Consider the following 21,396-nt stretch of genomic DNA (forward strand, 5'->3'; position numbering starts at 1 on the left):
GTAAGGATCAGTCGCTTTGTCAGCTCTGTCGGTGTGCGTGTTACACCATAACACTACAGCGATGCATTTCAGCTCTTAGCAGCAGTGCACAACAGAGCACAGCCCCGCAGAGCTCTCTGGTCTCTACTGGTGCCATTAGTCTGAATCTTCCAAAATGAGCATGCTCAGTTTCTACACGACATTCTCTACAACCAAGTTCAGACAGCATTGACATCTCCAGACGTGACTTGACGGAAAGTAGCATCCCTATGATAAATGGTAGGTAGCAATGTTCCGCTTAATAATGCACTCTCTGAATCTGCTACAATTCTGGGCACGAACACACCGATAATGACATTTTCAATGTACTGTGGCAGCATAGCGGGTGCGACTAATTTCCATATTTTCGATGATAATCTCAGGGAGAGGCCGGCAATGCACAGCCCATTCCTCACAGTTCTGCTGAGGCCACAGATAAACAAAACCAGTGGTAACACTTTACAATTAGGCTCTGTGAATTGGCATCAACTAATGTAGTTGTTAACTAACTACTACTGAGAAGTTAATTTGTACAGCTTGTTTATGTATTTGTACATCATTAATTCATGTCAAGAACTACGTTCATTACTGCCAAATCATATTGGAATTTAAAATAAATAATAATAATAAAGTTAATGTATTTCTTTATGGTTAACCAATAATACGTTTATCCTATGGTTTGCTAATGCATAAATATTCATGTATAATTACTTAGTAGTTGCCAAATACATTCACTAATGACAAGTTCATTTAATGCTTACTTAATGTATTTGTACATCAATTAATTCATGTTTACGACTACATTAATTAAAGGCAATTCATGTACACTTATTGTAAATTGTAAAAGCCTTCAAATGTATATGTGTCCAGTATGTGATCAGAAGAACAGACCCACAGTAGTGCTCTGTACAGTATGTGTATTCAGAGGGAAGAGTAGCGCTCTGTACAGGATGTGTATACAGAGGGAAGAGTAGCGCTCTGTACAGGATGTGTATTCAGAGGGAAGAGTAGCGCTCTGTACAGGATGTGTATACAGAGGGAAGAGTAGCGCTCTGTACAGGATGTGTATTCAGAGGGAAGAGTAGCGCTCTGTACAGGATGTGTATTCAGAGGGAAGAGTAGCGCTCTGTACAGGATGTGTATACAGAGGGAAGAGTAGCGCTCTGTACAGGATGTGTATACAGAGGGAAGAGTAGCGCTCTGTACAGGATGTGTATTCAGAGGGAAGAGTAGCGCTCTGTACAGGATGTGTATTCAGAGGGAAGTGTAGCGCTCTGTACAGGATGTGTATACAGAGGGAAGAGTAGCGCTCTGTACAGTATGTGTATTCAGAGGGAGCAGACCTACAGTAGTGCTCTGTACAGTATGCTCTGTACAGGATGTGTGATTTCACTGAGCTCTGTCCTTGGTGCTGAAAGGCCACCGAGTCGCTCAGACAGGAAGTAGCTCTGGCGCTAAGAAACCTTTCCGCTACCATGGAGGGGCGGACCTCCACAAGCCGGCACTTCAAATGCAACAAAAGGAGGGATTCAGAGGCCGCTGGGACTACAGCGACCACAATGCAACAGCAGTTTGGCCATGGTGGGTCTCTCTAGGGGCAGTTTGTAGCCTTGTGGCTAAGACACATGACTGGAACGCTGGAAGGTTGGTGGTTCAAGCCCCGGTGTAGCCACGATAAGATCCACACAGCTGTTGGGCCCTTGAGCAAGGCCCTAACCCCTCATAGCTCCAGGGGGGATTGTCCCCTGCTTAGTCTAATCAACTGTCAGCTAGAAAACTAAATATTATTATTATAGAGCAGAGGTGGAGCGAGCAGTCACCCCCAGCGCAGCTTGCCTCTCATGATGGCCTCCACATCAAACAGATTCACCCTGACCTTCTGCAAATTTGCGCTCACAAAACGGAAACAACCCAGACAGAGGGAGAGTAGAAAAATCAATGAAGCCCACATCATAGACCCTTGAAGGTTTTATTTGATTTCCAGCCATTTCCGCATGTGAAATTCAGAGCACATTGGATTTGTGTGAGGGTAGCCCATCTCATAGATTCGTTTAGAGCAGGGCTGTCAAGTTCCAGTCCTGGAGGACTGCAGTGTCTGCTGGTATTTCTGGTTTCCTTTCAATCAGCAGCCAACTAAGGCCTTGTGAACCCAGTCTGTGGACGTTTAGCCAATCAAAGCCTTCAGTTAATCACTTGTGCAGATTGAAACAGTGAAATACCCAAAACCTAGAACAAAACCAGGACTTGAGTTTGACACCCCTGGTATAGAGTATCATGTAAGTTAACAGGGAAAAAATTAAGAACATTGAGGGTGACTTTTATCATATAAAAATATGTGATTCTTCGTAACATTAGCAGCATCTGATGAATTCACTCCTCATGTTTCTAAATGAGTCTTTTTTTAAATCACAGCAATTTGCAGTCACCAGAAGTTCCAGCCCGACACTGTTCATTTTTTTCTGGTGGCACTTCCAAGTGACAGCAGAACAAGCGTTTGCAATTAGCTGAAAGTCACAGACAAATTTGATGTAACTGCCATCACTGTAGATGGTTTAAACATTCCTAGTTTCCTGATCAATTAAAGTCCTGATGAAATTAGATTGAATGACAGATCGAGGCATTAAATCCAAAGCAAATGTTTTGCTAATTCAATGAATGCCCTCCTTTGACTGAAGGCACATTATAATCAGTCAGAGACACGTACACCACTAAGCCATTTCCTCTGGGTGGTTTACATTGAGGCCCGTAAGTATTTGGACAGTGACACAAATTGAAGTCCTACACAATTCACTCCTTATGGATGTCCTCAAATTAAAATGTAAGATGGTCAGCTTTAATTGGAGGGAATGTACATACATATGGGTCAGTGTACTGTGTAGGAATGACCAAAACCGCACACAATTGAGGAAAATACCACCCACTCTGAAAATCCAAAAGTTATGGCATGCAGATGCATGCAGAAAAATGAAACATGCAATGTTATTTCATCATTTCGACATATAGTCTTCTATATAGTCGTGCAATTACATGCTACTGCATTTCAGCCTGTTAAAGCACTGTTGGGCTATAATGTCGGGTATGAAATCCAGACAGTGACATATGTATTGCCCTGTGGCCAGCAGCCTCACAGGGTGATACATAACTGAACATAGTGTCAGGGATGCAGGGATTCATTTGGTCAGGATGCCCAGGTTTCTCACCAGTGAGCACATGCAGTACTCTTCACAACATAGGGCTGAACAAGTCCAATTCCCATCCTAATTATAAATTATAAATTAAATATGTGCTGCCGGGTTCAGGTGCGATCCTCACCGCCGATTCGGGACAGTGTAGACATCTCTGGGTGTTACCAGCCTAATACAGCCCACAGCTAATCCCATATAGACTTGAGTAGGAGGAAGACATTTCATATGCAGTTTTAACATGCAGTCAACAGGCACACAATCAACCTGCGGGGCTCCAAAGAGCAATGAAATGCCACCAAACCAACTGAACCCTCACATACTGGGGGATACAATCACCAATTTCTTATTACCATATAGAGCTACTAGCACAGTCCAAATTAGATCCCAGTCTGTGGGACTCATACATGCACCACTGCATGGAGCCTTAACCAAAGAAGTCCTCCTTTGACTCATCAAGCTCAACTTGTGGACTGTGATGTGAAAAAAAGCAAAAGCTTGCTTGACATCACATTTCAGAGCCTATCTGTACTCTCCTAAATGGGCATTCTGAATTGTAAGGAAATATTTTCTTATGATTTACAAGGCTGCTTTGGTAAGAGATGAGCTCTCTAATAAATAATGGAAATTGTCTAAGGGGACATGAACTCTATAGTTTGAGAGACAATTAAGAGAAATATAATTACCTGCCAATGGGCACAGATGGTGAAGCAAAATGATGTGCTCGTTAATGAAGGAAAACAGGCCAGAGGCCGAAACTAGTTTAAAGGTAAGGGTTCAGCCGCTGTTTCAAGGTCAGAAACTATCCCTGTCCCTTGGGGTTTTCCTGTCCTATTTTGGGAGCCCAAATTATAAACCAGCCCTGTTGGCATATAATAACTGTATAATGTAAAATTTGAATAGCACCATTTTTCACTGAAATTCACCCACGTACCAGAAAGCAATCGAAGACAGGAGACCTGTTTAGTCTAAAAATAGCCAAATATTGCAGGGAAATTCCTCAGCCCAACAGCTCAATATGTGCTGTTTACCACGGCTTTTAGAACACCACAGTTTTGTTTCGTGATTGTGCCCTCTTTTCAGATCTATCATTAAAGATGATATGCAGAATTCATTATCTGATGAAGCAGCAAATGCACAAAAGGACAATGTAAATGCTACATTACCATCACCACTAGTAAATGTAAATTCACAGAAAAACAAATATAATGGGCATATCAAGATGCGTTTTTTATCTTGCAAATTTGAGAGTGAAATGAAGGAAAACCTCATCTCCTCTCTCACTTATTACGGCGGTATTTCATTCCTCCCACAATCCCGCGCCACCCGTGTATTGAGGCTCACGGCCGTTATTTCGTCAACCCTCAAGAGTCCAATAAGGGTGTTCACTTGATATAAATTGCGGCGGGAGGGGGGGGGGGGAAACAGGGAGCGCAAATACAATTTAACCAAGAGAAGATGGGACAGCACCTACACTAGCAGCATGAGCTACATCAGACTTAACGAGAGCTGGCCCGTGTTAACAAGAGTAAAGAAATTACGATACGAAACTCAGCATCACAAATTAATGTTATCTACTGTATTGTAATGAGGGCAAGTCAGATTTGAACAAGCAGGGGAATCCACAAAAGGATTACAATGCTGTTAAACCCTCAGATGTACCGGGAAAAAAATATGTATGATTCACAAAGCACCCGCAGTGGGTGGAAAGTGCACGCAACTGAGCTATCAGGGACATAGCAACGCAGCGCGCCGTCTGGGTCATGCATATTTAAACCGTATTTTCTACATAAATTTCATCAGCAAAACGGCTCATTTTTATGCAGAGGTCTGATTCACAAAGATGATCACAAATTACCATCAGCAATAAGCGCAATTTTAAGAAATCTGGCAGTAATGTGATTCATTTAATGTGGTTTGTTTGGTCTATTTAAAAGCCATCCGATGTGTAAACTTGTCAATGCACGGCAGCAGCTGCTATAGTTACAAGAGGAAGACACTGCTAACACGTTGGCTATGGAAGAGAGTGAATATTCTGAAAGTGTAGGCTATCCCTCTTTGAGTTTACAAAAGCAGAAATGATTCATCAGTACTGACTGACTCATTGAATACTAGAATTGCTTGATGACAAAGATCACATTGAACCTGTCACCTTTTAAATAGGCTAACCCATTTCACTGTACAAAGAAAAATATTTAGACAAATCCAATAGCCTTGTCACTTTAATAAAAACCCATTCATTCAAAATGGTCCAATTTTATGAATTGAGACAAAAATATAGATTAGTCCAATTTACTGGTCATTCAACCAATCCTACATGTGGCTCAAGTGATCTGTCCTTATTCCTTATTACTCTAACAGTTTTTTTTGCACTAAATGAAAATTAAAACTCCTTGTAAAATGGCAGGCAAGTTTCCAATGAATGCTATGTATCATTCTTAATCACTTGACAACATCCTTGAAAAGTGATTAAATAATTAATGTCTTCCATGTTGGAGGGCAAGAGGCTGAAGCAACCGGTGGCAACCTGTTCATTTCAGTGGTCAAACACAGGGGTCAAACTAGGCCTAGATGAGATGGCATCCATTAAAGATTATTATGATAGAGTCCGGTCAATATCAGGTTTCATATAAAGGTCGGATGGTTGACCTGTAACAGAAGAAAACAAAGATCTAATGGGGGGAACTTCACTGCTGCAGCAACCCTCGTGCCCTCTGTAGGACTGGGTTGCAACTGCTGTAGGCTACTTCAGTTCAAATGTAGCCTAGTTATAATTTAATGGAATGCAACACAGAAATTAGCCACAGTGGGGTGCCAAACATTGGGCTTCCCTGGTTTAAATGTCTGTTACAATGAATCTGTACGTGATCGAAAGCAAACCTGAACTCTAAATGGAGACCTTTCTGCCAATTTTAAAGCAAGATTGCTTTTTATTTTCATTTTTAATTCATTCATTCATTCATTCATTCATTCATTCATTATCCCAACCTGCTTATCCTGAACAGGGTCACAGCGGGGCTGGAGCATATCCCAGCATACATTGGGTGAAAGGCAGGAATACACCCTGGACAGGTCACCAGTCCATCGCAGGGCACACACACCATTCACTCACACACTCATACCCAAGGGCAATTTAGACTCTCCAGCCCAACCTGCATGTCTTTGGACTGTGGGAGGAAACCGGTGTACCCGGAGGAAACCCACGCAAACACCGGGAGAACATGCAAACTCCACACAGAGAGGCCCTGGCTGATGGGGATTCGAACCCAGGAACTCCTTGCTGTGAGGCGGCAGTGCTACCCACTGCACCATCCGTGCCACCACATTTTTTATTGTTTATAAATTATAAAAAAAGGAAAAGAGACCTGTGCAAAAGTTTGGGATTTAATCCATTTTGGATTATTCTGTTACTTTTTAAAAATATGATTACAAAGGCCAAAACCCAGGTGTTTTACTCGTTATGGCTTCAATGAGTCAGGTGAGTATCATTCCAGGGCTGAAATTTTTATTCTGAAGTAACTCCATGCCTTCTAATGTATCCAACTGCAGTAGCTGTTCTGTCTAAGAAGAACACCTTGCCAACTGTGAAGCATGGAGGTGGATACATTATGCTTTGGGGTTGTGTAGCAGCTGGGAGGAAGAAAGAATGGATTCCACCAAATATCAAAAAATTCTAGAAGCTAACGTTCAAAGGTCAGTCCAGATATTGAAATTGAAGAGAGGTTGGGCATTCCAGCAAGACAATGATCCAACGCATACCTTGAAATGAATGAAGTACCTCCAAGAAAGATGGATGAATATTATTGAATATTAAACATGCCGTACATGCAAGGAGGCCGAAGAATATTTCTGAGCTGGAGGTGTTCTGCCAGAATGAATGGGGAAAAATTCCAAAAGTGAGAATTGAAAGACCCTTAGCTGGCTACAGGAAGCGTTTACAAGCTGTTATATCTGCACGAGGAGGAGTTACAAAGTTCTATCTGACAGGGTACGGGTCCTTTTTCCTTCTTGTATTATTTTGAAACTGTAAAAATAGTAAAACTATAAAAAAGTACTCATTCCCATATAAAAAATGGGAAGAAATGTGTCATGTTTAACGTTGTACCATTTAGAGGCCAGGTTCACTTCTTTTCACTTAGATAGGGGTTCCAAAAGTTTTGCACACTACTGTACAATGTAATTAACTAGTCCTAAATAGCCTACACCAACACTCAGCAGGTGTAATCACACGGTCACAAACGGTAAAACACACAGCCTGGTTTTTCAGTAACACCATGTACCAGAAGTGCGCTCCAACTGAGAGGAGGTGCAGGGTCGAATGTAAAGGCAGCAGAGAAAAGGAACTTGTTACAACCATCCTTCCAGAAATATCCCACGAGGGATGATCTGGCGGCTAATGATGGATGTCAGGTTTCACAGCTAAAAATGTGACATATTGTACATGTGAGTGCTACACCGCCCCCTCCTCTGAGACAAGTTTGTTGAAAAATAAGAAAATCAGTTAAAATTTTGGGCCTACATAGCAGTAGAATATGGACTGCATGCTACATAGCAGTAGAATATGGACAGCATGCTACATAGCAGTAGAATATGGACTGCATGCTACATAGCAGTAGGATATGGACAGCAGTCACTTTCACACCTTTGGACATAAAATGCTGTCTGCAAGCCATTGGCAATGGAACACTAAATCAAAATGGTGCTCAGTTTATGACATTGTATATTAGGTCATTAGGTACAGGCTATATGAAATATACCAATGAACAGTCCATAGCAAACAAAACAGAACCAAATAGCAATGTCTGTAACATGGTACAATTGAATTAACCTACCGATATCACTGCCACCCCAATCCAACTGCATGATCAAACTACCTGTTCTGGTTGGATACCTTGTTGATAATTTCTTCCCATCATGTATATTTTTTGAATTTCTTGAATATAGTCATGGCAAGTTAGCATTGACTCATGTCAACAAGTTCTCCAGCTTCTAATCATCAGAAAATGTGCTCCCTAAATATTTGGGCGAGGTTGTGTGGTTACTTGATCTGCATCAATATTTTGGTTTACTAGTAGTAAATAAATTTTGCCTTTATACTCCAAATACCATCGAGTTCCATTCAAAACAAAGCTACTATTAGGAGCATAGTTAGTGCTTACTTTTCTTAGAAGATAATCCAGTGGTCGTGTATTTTGGAGACCAACAATGGCATCTGACCCAGTAATATCGAGCAAATCAATACCCCAGGTAGTCACCCTGACATTTTTTATATATTTTTGTATTTTTATTTTTTTAATACATCACATATACTGAAGACTCCTTTAACACTTTTAATTAATGAATAATGCTAATTAATTAATTAATTAAAACCAGGGGTGGAAAATCCTGGTTCAGAAAGTAAAGTCCTCCCCAGTATATTGTTCCAATCACATGGATTCGCAAATTAGCACAATTCTTCAGCCAGAAGGTAGAACTAATTAGTGAAATCATCTGACTGAGTGCATGGCTGGAAGAAACACACGGCAGGACTTTCACTTTCTGACACCTGGACTTTCCACCACTGATGACTGTGGGATGGAGCTATAATAACAATAAAATATTTTGAAAATTTACACTGGGAAGAGGGAGTGTAAGGTAAACATGTTCTCTATGTGTGAAAGAGATGGGTTGGTTCAAAAGCCAGTCATTACAGAGAGGATAACCTGGTGTGATTTGAAGCACTTTGCAGCACTTAGAGTCATACCTTTGTTGAAAACACCCAAAAGACAATACATCAGCAAAGCATAAATTAAAAGGATTTTGAGACACTAGCAAACAAAACATGCACACACAAATAATGTCCTATTCTATTCCTGGACAGATTACAGCAGAGTTAGTAATATACTGTGAATAACCAGTAACTAGTTTCATACAATGAAGCATTCATACCCAAATAATAAACAAAAAGCATTTTATATTATAATATGTAGAATTACATTATTATAAAGTATAACATTGTAATATTATACAGATGAATCTGACTACGATTCCTTTGTTGAATTCTACCAGCTACACTGACGGTTTGATTATTCCATTTAAGCACCAGTTGAGCGCATGTGGCTGTAAGATAAGGCTAAGATAAAAGGCTTTCCCCAGACACCACCCATGTTGCACACAGATAGACAACTCTTGCTTTAGATGCCTTGGCGCACAGTGCCTTCTCCTCCATTCACTTCTTTTACAACACTGCCGTGCGGATGAATAGGGGGAGGGATGAATGGCTGATTCAGAAATGATAATCACGCATAATGCGCACAGAGATAGATCCATCGGCGTCAAATACGGGACTGCACTTTAATCACAGGAATGCACATGCGAACAGGCTTTAACATATATACATGCACAAATGGCCTTTAACATATATAACACACTTTAGCATACAGTATACATGCACACATACAAACTTTAACAAAATACATACACACAAATACAGAATTTAATATAATATACTGTATACACACCCATACAGACTAATATAAATACACACACATACAGGCTTTAACATAATGCATAAACACACATACAGACACACAATATAGCCATACAGACTTTAAGATACATGCACACATACAGACTCTAACATACATACACAGATACAGCATTTAACATAATATATACGCATAGGGACTTTAACATAACATACACACACACAGGAGATGCGTGCTGAAAACACCCTGCTGCTTATCACGACACACACTCGGCCATTCCCCACTGTGCTGTTTTGAATCCTAAGTGCTGTTTAATCGCTCTCACCATGACTAAAACCCCACCAGCGATACCATGCTTCTGCACACAGGTCGGATTCCTTTTCACTCAACGGGCACTGCGTGAAGACCAGGCGCTAGTCACGTCCGAACATCCATTAATCTCCCAACACCTCCGGGTTCAGCCCTAACGCCGCCACGGCACGTTACGCGGCCCAAGCGTGAGGGGGTCACCGTCGGCACAGAGCGCCAATTCTAGCGTGACTCCCTTTCGGCGAACGACACCGCCCCGGGTCACGCTAGGCTGCACTAATGCATCAATGGCACCTTGCCTTGGGCTGAGGCTAATGCATATCCTAGTCTTTTTGTGTGCTTCAGTTTCTTGAAAAGATCAATTTAAAAAACAATGCTCCTGAACCCTGAGTGTCATGCCAAGCTCTGGCCATGCTGCTTCATAAGACCTGAAGGCTGAACCCCAAGGGTGGGTGTGGGGGTCTTCACGGGTGTAAACAACCTCAGTAAGAGCCACAATATCTGCACAATAACCACCCAGTCTCAACTCTCTGCATACTGTCCTGGCTCTGTATATATCAGCTGACCTAAAATTCAATGCACAGTACATAGTAACCCAACTGGATTCAATTGGATTGAATTCCCTTGCTGTCTACCACCTGCAAGGCGCTGTGCTAATATTGCGAGGCAAGCAGAATTATCACCATTTTGTCAGTTGTGTGAAAATGTGTTGAAAACAAATTAACAACATTCGGAAAAACCAGCCTCTCTCACTGCAGTGTATATATGACTCTACAGATTCTGTGGAGACGGGGAACCATCATATTGAAGGAAATTCTACATGATTTGTAAAAAATATCATTGCAAAGCAGAGCTAAACTTCAAATTTGGCTTCCAATTAATTTGCCCAATATTGCAGGACCCTGGTGTAAAAATCCAGCTACCAGCTGTTCCATAACCTAGTTTGAGCCGTTTTTTTTCAGCTGGGGAGCATTTGTGACTTGCGGTGAAAACACAATGTTGATAATGAAGTCATAAGTGCTTGCGCACACAAACGCACACACACACACACTCACTCACTGACACACACATGTGCGCACACACACACACACTTACTGACACACTCACTGACACACACACACACTCACACACACACACACACACACACACATACACTCACACACACAGTGCTGTCTGCCGTTACCTGGCTTCAGCCACAGTGCAGCAGTAGCTGCCGCTCCGTCGTGAGTCTCTCCGCCCCACTCGGAGCTCCTCGCGGGACTTGCGTCGGTGAAAGTAGTCCGTGAGTTTCCCGAAACTCGACATCCTCCCCCCGCGGTATTCGGACCTTTCCGAACCTCGCCAAAAACTTTTCCCACCCGGCCCTATATAACGTAGTTATCCGGTGACCCCCCCGCCCTCCCTCACACCCCCCCAAAAAAGATATTCCAACTGTCCACCTGGATCTACCTGTCAGGAAAGTCCATGGCTCTACCCTCTGGTCTGCATCCAGCTTCCCATTCTTTCAGGGACAAAAAGCAAACAGTGGTTAAAAAAGAAAAAGAGAGAAAACAGCAGTGCCTGCTGCGATGGTCCTCCAGGCAGTCTGCAGACGCAGAACCTCTCTCAAAATAGCAACACTTGTAATTGCCTTCGAAGCCGCGCAGCAGGGTAAGGCACACCTGCCACAGTGCCCGGCAACAGGGGAGAGAGCGCTGTCTGCTGCCGTCAGCGTGGGCTCGGACTGCTCTCTTCGCTTCTCGCTCAACAGACTCGAGCAGAGCAGCATCCGAGATGTAGCGATCCTCATCTCCCTCTCTCTCTCTCTCTCTATCTCTCTCATCCTCTCCCTCTCTCCCCCTCACACACAGACACACACACACTCTCTCCCTCTCTCTCCCTTTCCTTGACACACAGCCTGCATTCCTCCACATCTCAGAGATTTTGGGCTACAGTGACAGATGAATCAAAAAGAAAAGGAATAATGGGGGGTTTTGAGTGTGTGTGTGCATGTGGGCGTGTGTGTGTGTGTGCGCAGGAGGGCCGCAGTCTGTGTTCTCTGCTGCACCCCTCCCCAAGTCCCTTGGTAATTGAGGAAAAAGCCTCCATCAGATTTTCTCAAGCTGTGAGCCCTACAGAATAATCTTTAGAGATCACTATTCCCTACAACACTCGCATTCACATGCTTCTTTTTAAATTAATTCCATTAATCGCATGCTTGCTCTCTCATTCTCTCTCTGTCTGTCTCTCTCTCGCTCTCTCTCTCGCACACACATAAATACACATGCACACACACTCTCTTTCTCTCTCATACACAGAGATACGCACACATGCACACTCTCTCTCTCACACATGTACACACACGTGCAAACACACACGCGCACACACACACACTCTCTCACATACACACACAGATACACACATGCACACACACACACAAATGCACAAACACACACGTACACTCACACTCTTTTCTCTCTCACACACATACAGATACACACACACTCTTTTTTATCTCTCACACACACATACAGATATATACACACTCTCTTTTATCTCTCTCTCACACACACACACACATGCACCTGCTCCAGCCTCCTCCATTGCACACAGCCCCTCCCCAAGTTTCTCCCTGTCAGACTGGGATCCCATTAATAACACAAACAAGAGGTTTGTCTAAAAAAGGAGTCTGCACAGAACCACCGCTCATCTTACGGGGTCCGCACAAATCAATTGATAAAACGAGAAGCAGTGGAGGGAATCTTTCTTTCGCCCGCGTAGAGGCTTTAGAGTGGAGAGCTCATTAATGAGAATGTGAGAGCTTGCAAACCCCCTGCCTGTCTGAGGATGCCTCCTTTTACTCTCGTTTACCCTCTCCCTCTCTCTCTCACATCTCTGCGTGTTTGAATATCCACACATAGTTCACACACGCTGCATTAGTTCCATCTATAAGCCTATCTGCATTTCGCTCTGTGTTTCTGTATGCATGAGTCTGCACATTTGTATGTTTTTAAATGTGTATGTGTGCTATTGTGTGTGTTTATGTGAGTCTGTGTTTCCCAAGACAGTGACCAAAGCTCCAGAGGATGCACTGGGGGAATACTCTTACATTATCTAAACCTACTCACTACTCCTCCAAACTCATTAACCCCTCATCGCAATAACACATTAACACATTAACACTCAGCCCTTATCCAATCATATTAGCACTCAATTAAACACACTAACCCCTTATCCAATCACATTAGCACTCAATTAAACACACTAACCCCTTATCCAATCACATTAGCACTCATATAAACACACAAACCCCTTATCCAATCATATTGGCACTCCTATAAACACACAGATCCCTTATCCAATCACATTAGCACTCATATAAATACACAATTCCCTTATCCAAACAAATTAGCACCCATAAACACACTAACCCCTTATCCAATCACATTTACACACACATAAACACACTAACCCCTTATCCAATAACATTAGCGCTGAAATAAACACACTAACCCCTTATCCAATATCATTACCGCTCAAATAAACACACTAACCCCTTATCCGAACAGATTAACACCCATAAACACACTAACCCCTTATCCGAAAAGATTAACACCCATAAACACACTAACCCCTTATCCGAACAGATTAACACCCATAAACACACTAACCCCTTATCCGAAAAGATTAACACCCATAAACACACTAACCCCTTATTCAATCACATTAGCACTCATATAAAGACAGGAATCCAGCATACAAATACACGAACAATATAAACACACTGATCCATCATCTAAAGCCACCAATCATACAGACAAACTCGCATATAAAGATATTGAACTCTCATCGAAACACGCAACCTCCCTATATACCCCCCTAACAATGACAAACCCGAGAGAGAAGGCCATTGCTTAACAGGGCCAGACCTTTCACCAGCCCTTTTACACGTCTTTGTCCTTTACAGAGGACAGGGAGCCTCCCCATCTTCATTGCTACTTGTTGATAATAATACTGCTTTCAACAGATTAATTGCTTTCCTAGCCTTCGCGCAATATTTCTTTGATAATTTGGTGTGAATGAACAGCTCTCTCCCCCTCCCGAATTCATCCCCAGCCCAGAGGAACTTCGCCTCCCACAGAGCCGGGGCCAGAGCTACGCGGGGCTGCGGATTAGCCGCATTAGCATCGGCCGTGTGAACGAGGGGCTCCCGCGGAGCTGAGAGATCGCAGTGCGGCACCGTCCCCCACCCCCGCAGGGAATCGAAACGAGAGCTCCAGGCCAACCTGGCAACCCGAACGTGAAGCACAGGAGCTGGGGGAGACAGGCAGCCAAATGAAATGCACAGGATCGATTAGAGAGAGCGTCCTGCTGCAGACCTGCGAGGCAGAGCGCTCGATGCGGTGTACCCCGGGCGCCGTGCTGGGAGGCGTGAGGAGGCTAATTGAATGCGTTCCTGTAGGGGGACGGGCGGGCGGATCAGAAACGGGCCCGGCAGGGCAGGGACGAGAGAAAAAATGACAACGGACAAATGAAGAGTCATGTGTGTCTGTGGGAGCTCAGGTCGTGCTCTGTGCCTGGGAGTATGACTGGGAGAGTGGTAATATGACAGGAGTATGACTGGGAGAGTATGAACCGGAGACTGTGATAGTATGAAAGGAGTATGACTGGGGAGTATTACATGATGTATAAATGGGGTAGTATGACTGGGGACTATTACATGAGTTTGCATGTTCTCCCCGTGTTCGCGTTGGTTTCCTCCGCGTACGCCGGTTTCCTCCCACAGTCCAAAGACATGCAGGTTAGGCTGACTGGAGAGTCTAAATCGGCCGTGGGTATGAGTGTGTGAGTGAATGGTGTCTGTGCCCTGTGATGGACTGGCGACCTGTCCAGGGTGTATTCCTGCCTTTCGCCCAATGTATGCTGGGATAGGCCCCAGCCCCCCTGTGACCCTGTTCAGGATAAGTGGGTTCAGATAATGGATGGATGGATGGATGGATGGATGAATGACTGGGGAATATTACATTATGTATGAATGGGGAAGTATGACTGTGGTAGTATGACTTGGGGAGTATGAATGGGGGAGTATTAGTTGGGGGGTTGAATGGCAGCAGGCCATGGAATCAGACTGGGTCCCAGTGCTCTCTCACTCTGGGGATGCGGACAGTCAGGGAGAAAGACCATGGAGCGCTTGACTCAGTGTCCCACATATGTACATGGTGTGTGCGCGTTTCTGTGTTTGTGTGTGCGCGCCCGTGAGTGCGTTTGTATGTGTGTGCGGGTGCGAGAGCGTCCGTGTGTGTGTGCGTTCGCGCGTATCTGCGCATGCGGCTTTGATCTGTGGGCTGTCAGATGCAACAGCCCCAGAGAACTCAATAGCAGGAGAACTGAGCCGCCTCGAGTCAATAGAATCCAATCTCCGCCATCTGAGGAGTCAGCCGACTCATTAGGGTCCGCGCCACGCAATACCGCACGAGCTGCAGCCTGCTTTTACAACCTGCCAGCACAACACATCAGCGAGTCACAGCACACATGCTACATCAAATCAACTCTCACACTCCACTGAAAAACACTAACTCTAATCTCCACAACTGTGCACTGTGTGGTGACCTATGGGGATATGAATCAATCACACACAAGTCGTGCATGCACACACGCACACACACGCGCACAACTACACACAGTATCGTACATATACACTCACTGAGCACTTGAATATTTTTTAGATTTATTGGTGTTCTGCTGCTGTAGCCTATCCACTTAGAGGTTTGACGTGTGTTCAGAGATACTCTTCTGCATACCACTGTTGTAATGTGTGGTTATTTGCATTACGGTCACCTTTTTGTTTTTCGGCTAATTAAATGTTTGCATTAACAAGCTGGCGTACAGGTCTACTTAATAACGTGCACACAATCGCACAAACACAGGTGAACGTCGGTGTGACATCCATCAAACAAAATCCCACACCACGCACACATTCTCGCACACACACACACGTACACATATCATTCAGCTAACCCACAAACACGCACATAATCGCCCCCACACACGTGAACGTACAGCACGTGTGTCACTCATCGCACACGATCCCACGCCACGCACATAAAAGATACACGCTCACGCACACGTATGCGCACCCCCGTCTCGGAGTGAGCGTCATCACACGGCTCGCGTCGGTGTGATGCCAGTTCCTGAGTGAGTCATTGCCGGGGTCCGTCGCGATCGGCGAACGAGCGGGGGGAAGGACGTGGCAAGATAAGGGTTATGAGAAAAGGGGAGATAATCCATGAATATTAACCGTGTTTCATCATGTCGGCTAAGCTGTTTTGCTCCCTTTCAGCCCGTTGGCTTGCCTATGCGCCGTTCTTTTCTCTAACCCTCATGGTCTATAACAGGTTCACGCTAAAGCCCGCTGTGGCTCTGTGGCACAAGCACTCTCAGTCTGAAGCACATGCTAATATGGGCCTTTGTCTGGATTCAAAAAGGCTATGAATATAGAGGAAAGGACTGCCTACAGTGTAAACGAGTATTAAATGCAACATTTCCATGTTTCTAACATGGAGGAAGTGAAGGCTGTCTTTCAGGGCACTGATTTTATGCCCATGAACAGAAAATGATCTGTGTCATCAACTTGAACGTATTCTAGGGAATTGGTAGCTTGTGAAACACTACCATTTAGTTCATATTTGCATATTTCCCAGCAAGCAATGCCCTGGAAAACCTCTTGTTTAACAACGGAAAAATCAGGCATTCTGTTTTGTTTGGATTAAACTGAACGCAGCCCAGCGCAACTCAATGTGCGCGCGATGCAAAGTGGATTCATAATTATAAAAAACACATGCTGATTAAAATAATTAGCAATCAACGGTCGTCAGACTCCAATTTGCCGGAAAATTAATGAATATTCTATTAGCCCTACAAATCGAACAGCCAGAGTTTACGTGGCAGAAGCGCTACAGCTGGCTGGATACAGTTGAGCTATGCGGGAGGAGGCATTTGTGCAAGTCACTGTGAGTGTGACAACATTTTACCCCCACACGGCACCTGGCAGACCTCAAATCTGCATTCTCTACTCTCACACCCTGCAGAGGTAGATACTACATCCAGCCAATCCTCCATTTTGGGCACTTGAATGTTGATTCTAGTAACTACACTTTCTTAAGTTTCTCAGTACGTTCTATTCTGACAGACTGACAATTCTTCAGTCTCTAAACCCCAAACTCTTCCTCTCGCACAAAGGCCACTTCTCAACCGAAACTGGAGCTGGGAACAATGCAAACATTTTCCCCCTTACAAACCGTGAGATCTTTATGCTGTCTACGTGTTTCTATTTTATCAGTCTACTAAAAGAATACACAGTAGCAAGTGCTCTCCTTCCCAGAACCAAGATACGCTGACTGTGGCTCCCGGAAGGTCACTTTGAAGCTGACCGCATTGCACTGGGCGAGGGTAACGGCCATTTAGATATCTGCTGGACTGGCAAGAAATGCCAGATAATGAAATTCCACTGTGTATTGCAGCATCCAGCTTTTAAATATTATAAAGGTGAACTTTTATAAATTTTAATATAACATCTGTATTCGCCAGGTACCAATGAACAATGTTGTGCAAGTAATTACATTTCTCTCTTTATGTCTCTCACTCTCTCTCTCTTTATCTCTCGACCTCCCCCTCAGGTGCAAGGGAAAGGGGTGTCAGAGGTAAGATTCTCATCATCACAAACAAACATGCTACCTTCACCTAAAGGCAGACACAGACAACTTCTTTCACACAATGATAATAACCCCTTCAGACCTGAATTAGGTTCCAGGGATGGGAAAAATACAACTATGCAATTTCCACATCCCAAATGCATCCAGAAATGAGATTCAATCCAAAAAATATTTTTATTGCAAATCTTTAATTATTATAATTTTTTTACATTCCAGTGGACGTGAAATCTGAACAGTTGAAAAAATAAGATTCTAAAAGATGTAGCATTTTAAAAATATGGTGAACAAGTGGTGTACATTTGAATGTGCACAGGGTCTGACATAGACAGGATTGTCTGCTTAAACACCCTTACTTTCATTACAAGTAATTTTACAAAATGTTCCTTTTTCTATTTTAAATGTTCTCTCACAAGTACTTCCTCTAAACCCGGAGAGCCGCAAGGTGTGCTGGTTTTTGTTTTCACCTTAAAATAAGCAACCGATTCAGACCCAAGAAACAAGGTGATATGAGTTAACCGTCTACTGTATCAACTGCTATCATCAATTAAGTACTGAGTAACAATGAATGTCAGCACCCTGCGACTCTCCAGGACCAGGGTTGCCGACCCCTGCTCTAAACCTGTCGCGGCTCATAGCATCGTGTGAAGTAGCATTGAGGAGAGTCAGCGCTCCTCTCTCAGCGCCCGCGTGAGCTTCTGTACGCTGGCTGACGCCACCGCCCGCCAGCGCACTGCCCTTCGATTGACGCGCTCCACACCGTCAATTTCACTCACAAACAGGGCAGGACCACCTCAGGAAACTGAGGAAATGCAGATTGATGGAGAAGTGCTGTTTACACATCCTGCTCAACTTAGTTTCCACATTTAGACGGTGTTCCGGCTCACCGGTGCGAGTCGCTGAGTCACCAGGCGAACAGAACATCGACGACACAATGAACGGGTCGGCAGTGAGTAAGGCCGCCAGGGCGTTTCGCATTCCTTTTCTCCTCCTATACATCCTTTCACGGCGCCAAAGAAATAACAGAAATGCATACTTAGATTAAATTGCATCAACAGATGGAGACATTACACCCGTGACACACAACGGTCATATGAGTCATCTGTTGTAAAACAATCAATCTACTGTATCTGATATTGCAATTAGTGAACCACAACTATTTAAAATTGTACTTAATAACAAAAGACATGTTTGTTTCAGGGACAGTGGTTGCTTAACAACATATAGTGCGTTGACATTCTCCCCTTATCCTTTTATGGTAAGAATGGGCTTCTACATATTGCATCACAGCACTTGATTATTGTATCACTGTCACACACTTTATTTTAGGGTATACATGGATGCACATATTTAATCAGCCAATCATGTGGCAGCAACTAAATGCATAAAAGCATGCAGACGTGGTGAAGAGGTTTAGCTGGGGGAAAGAAATGTGATCTAAGGGGCCTTGACCGTGGAAAGATTGTTGGTGCCAGACAGGGTGGTTTGAGTATCTCAGGAACTGCTGATTTTCACACACAACAGTCTCTAGAGTTTGCAGAAAATGGTGCGAAACACATCATCGTGCAAGGAACAATGTTGCAAACGGGAATAAAATAATAAATGGAATGTGTTTTCATCATTAAGTAGGCTTTGTGAATTGGCGCCTCAAAAACATTTAACAAATCATCAATTTTACATCTGTGACAGCACTACAGTACTTGTAGTCTCAGTAGACAAGAGTGCCAGCTAAGTCTGTTAGGACTCAGGACAGATGAACCAAGAGCAACCGGGAAGTTCACAGAATAGATATTTTTATTCAGCATGGTTGATGTCACAAGTGAACACAGTACAGCAGTCCAATAAGGCAAAAGTACAGAGGGTAATCCAGAAATCAAAAACCAAAAGTCCAGTCAGACAACGAGAGATCAAAACCAAGACTGAAGGAGAATCCAAAAAGTGAAGGTAGGGGTACACAAAACAGGTCGGAGCGCAAAACAGTCAGGAAAATTCTGGAAAGAATGAGGTAAACACATTACAATTTAGCAAAGAACAGACAAATACATATGGGTATATATACACAGGTAAATAAACTGAAATGACAAACCGGTCAGTGTGGAGAACAGGTATGGAAGGACTACGGAAAGAGAGCGGACAAAAAACACGAACACTGGACAAGAAACAGAAAATGCCAAGACAGAAAAGAACATGGAGTATGACAAAAGCACTTCAAAGTAATGGAAGGTACTGCAATTGTAATATATTGCAGAAACTTTGTAGATGAATGGCAGCTGAACTTGAATGGTATGAATAGTAGATGAATACCAGAGGAGTGGTAAGTTCTCAGTTCAACGAGCAGCAAACTAGATGACAATATGAAGAAAGAAACATTTAAAAACATTGTTTAGTCGCAGAAACTTTGTAATCATGGCCAGCAATCGAGTGGCATTGTTTTAATTTGTAAACCCATTGCTCCGGGGGCACTTTAATGTCTTGGGTTCGTGTTAAATTAACTCTGTCCTGTTCAATCTTTCTAAGTGACCTCCATTTTGGGTCCCAGCCCTCTAAACGTCACAGCTCATTCCTCTTTCCCTCAAGATGTCTGAACCCTTCGAGCCCTGGTCTTCTCTGAGGAACTTCAGTCCGTCCCTGGATAGCGCAGGGCAGCACAGAGCCAGCGGGGTGGAGGGAGCTGTACGTCTGTCAGGTTTCATTAGAATGAGGATGTCCAGCTCAGTACCTAACAGCTTAGCACAGCCAGCCAAGTGCACTTGACCAGCAGGGCCAGCACAACATGGCAGGGGCCAGCCCCATGCCTCAGGAACATAGCAACAGCCCTGAGGTATGGAGCCCCCACATCATGTTGTACTTCACAGCAGGCACAAGTGTGTGTACACACACACACACACACACACACAAACATACACACATACACACATACACACACACACATACATACATACACAAACACACATACACACACATACATACATACATACACACACACACATACATACATACACACACACACACATACACACACATACATACACACACACACAAACACATTCATGCACGCCCTGCTGTAAATTCCAGCTATGCCAGCTTGTAAGTCATAAAGTTGCCTGAGCAGGTAGCTGGATGTTTAAAAACATAGTTGAGCTTGTCAAAATGTCTCAGATGATAGATATTCAAAGCTTGGTAGAACATACAGTATTATGGCTGAGAAAATATATATATTGCCAAGATAGATGGGGAAGGACCATCTGAGGTCAACAAAAATCAAATCAAAAGATCCATCCTATTACATGACTTAACAGTACAATTACCAGTATAATTGTGGCATTGTTCATTAGATCATTGATGGACCCATCAAGCAGAATTGTGTGGCACAATCTGCGGAGAGTGCAGTGTTTTCTGTTGTTGCTTCATTTGCTTTCTCCTGCATTAATAATTGAAAACTAAGCACAAGGAAGAGGGATTGCCTGTTGTCCGCGAAAAACAAAGAAAATAAAGCAAAATAAATGGTTTGCATAATCATATACTGTATCAATTTCTACTTAATTTCATTTCTCCTTCTATCTCTCTCTCTCTCTCTCACTCCCTCTCTCACACACGCACACACACACACAATTCACACAAAATGACAATATTGCCGGAGGATGGATGGGAAAGGACCATCTGAGGTGAAATCAATTAAAAAGATTCATCCTATTACTTGACTTAATAGTACAATTGCCAGTACCATTTGGG

The 21,396-nt window shown here is 43.4% G+C and overlaps 1 protein-coding gene across 1 annotated transcript in view; it reads right to left on the reverse strand.

The window, feature by feature from the left end:
- Positions 1–11,278, reverse strand: part of LOC133121256 (ankyrin repeat and fibronectin type-III domain-containing protein 1) — a 161,234-nt gene extending 149,956 nt beyond the window's left edge. The window contains exon 1 of the mRNA XM_061230462.1: positions 11,160–11,278. The gene's annotated coding sequence lies outside the window, so the exon portion shown is untranslated. The remainder of the gene's footprint in view (positions 1–11,159) is intronic.
- Between the last annotated feature and the right edge of the window lie 10,118 nt (positions 11,279–21,396).

The sequence above is a fragment of the Conger conger genome, chromosome 2 (assembly GCF_963514075.1).
Source record: "Conger conger chromosome 2, fConCon1.1, whole genome shotgun sequence".
Taxonomy (NCBI): Eukaryota; Metazoa; Chordata; class Actinopteri; order Anguilliformes; family Congridae; genus Conger; species Conger conger.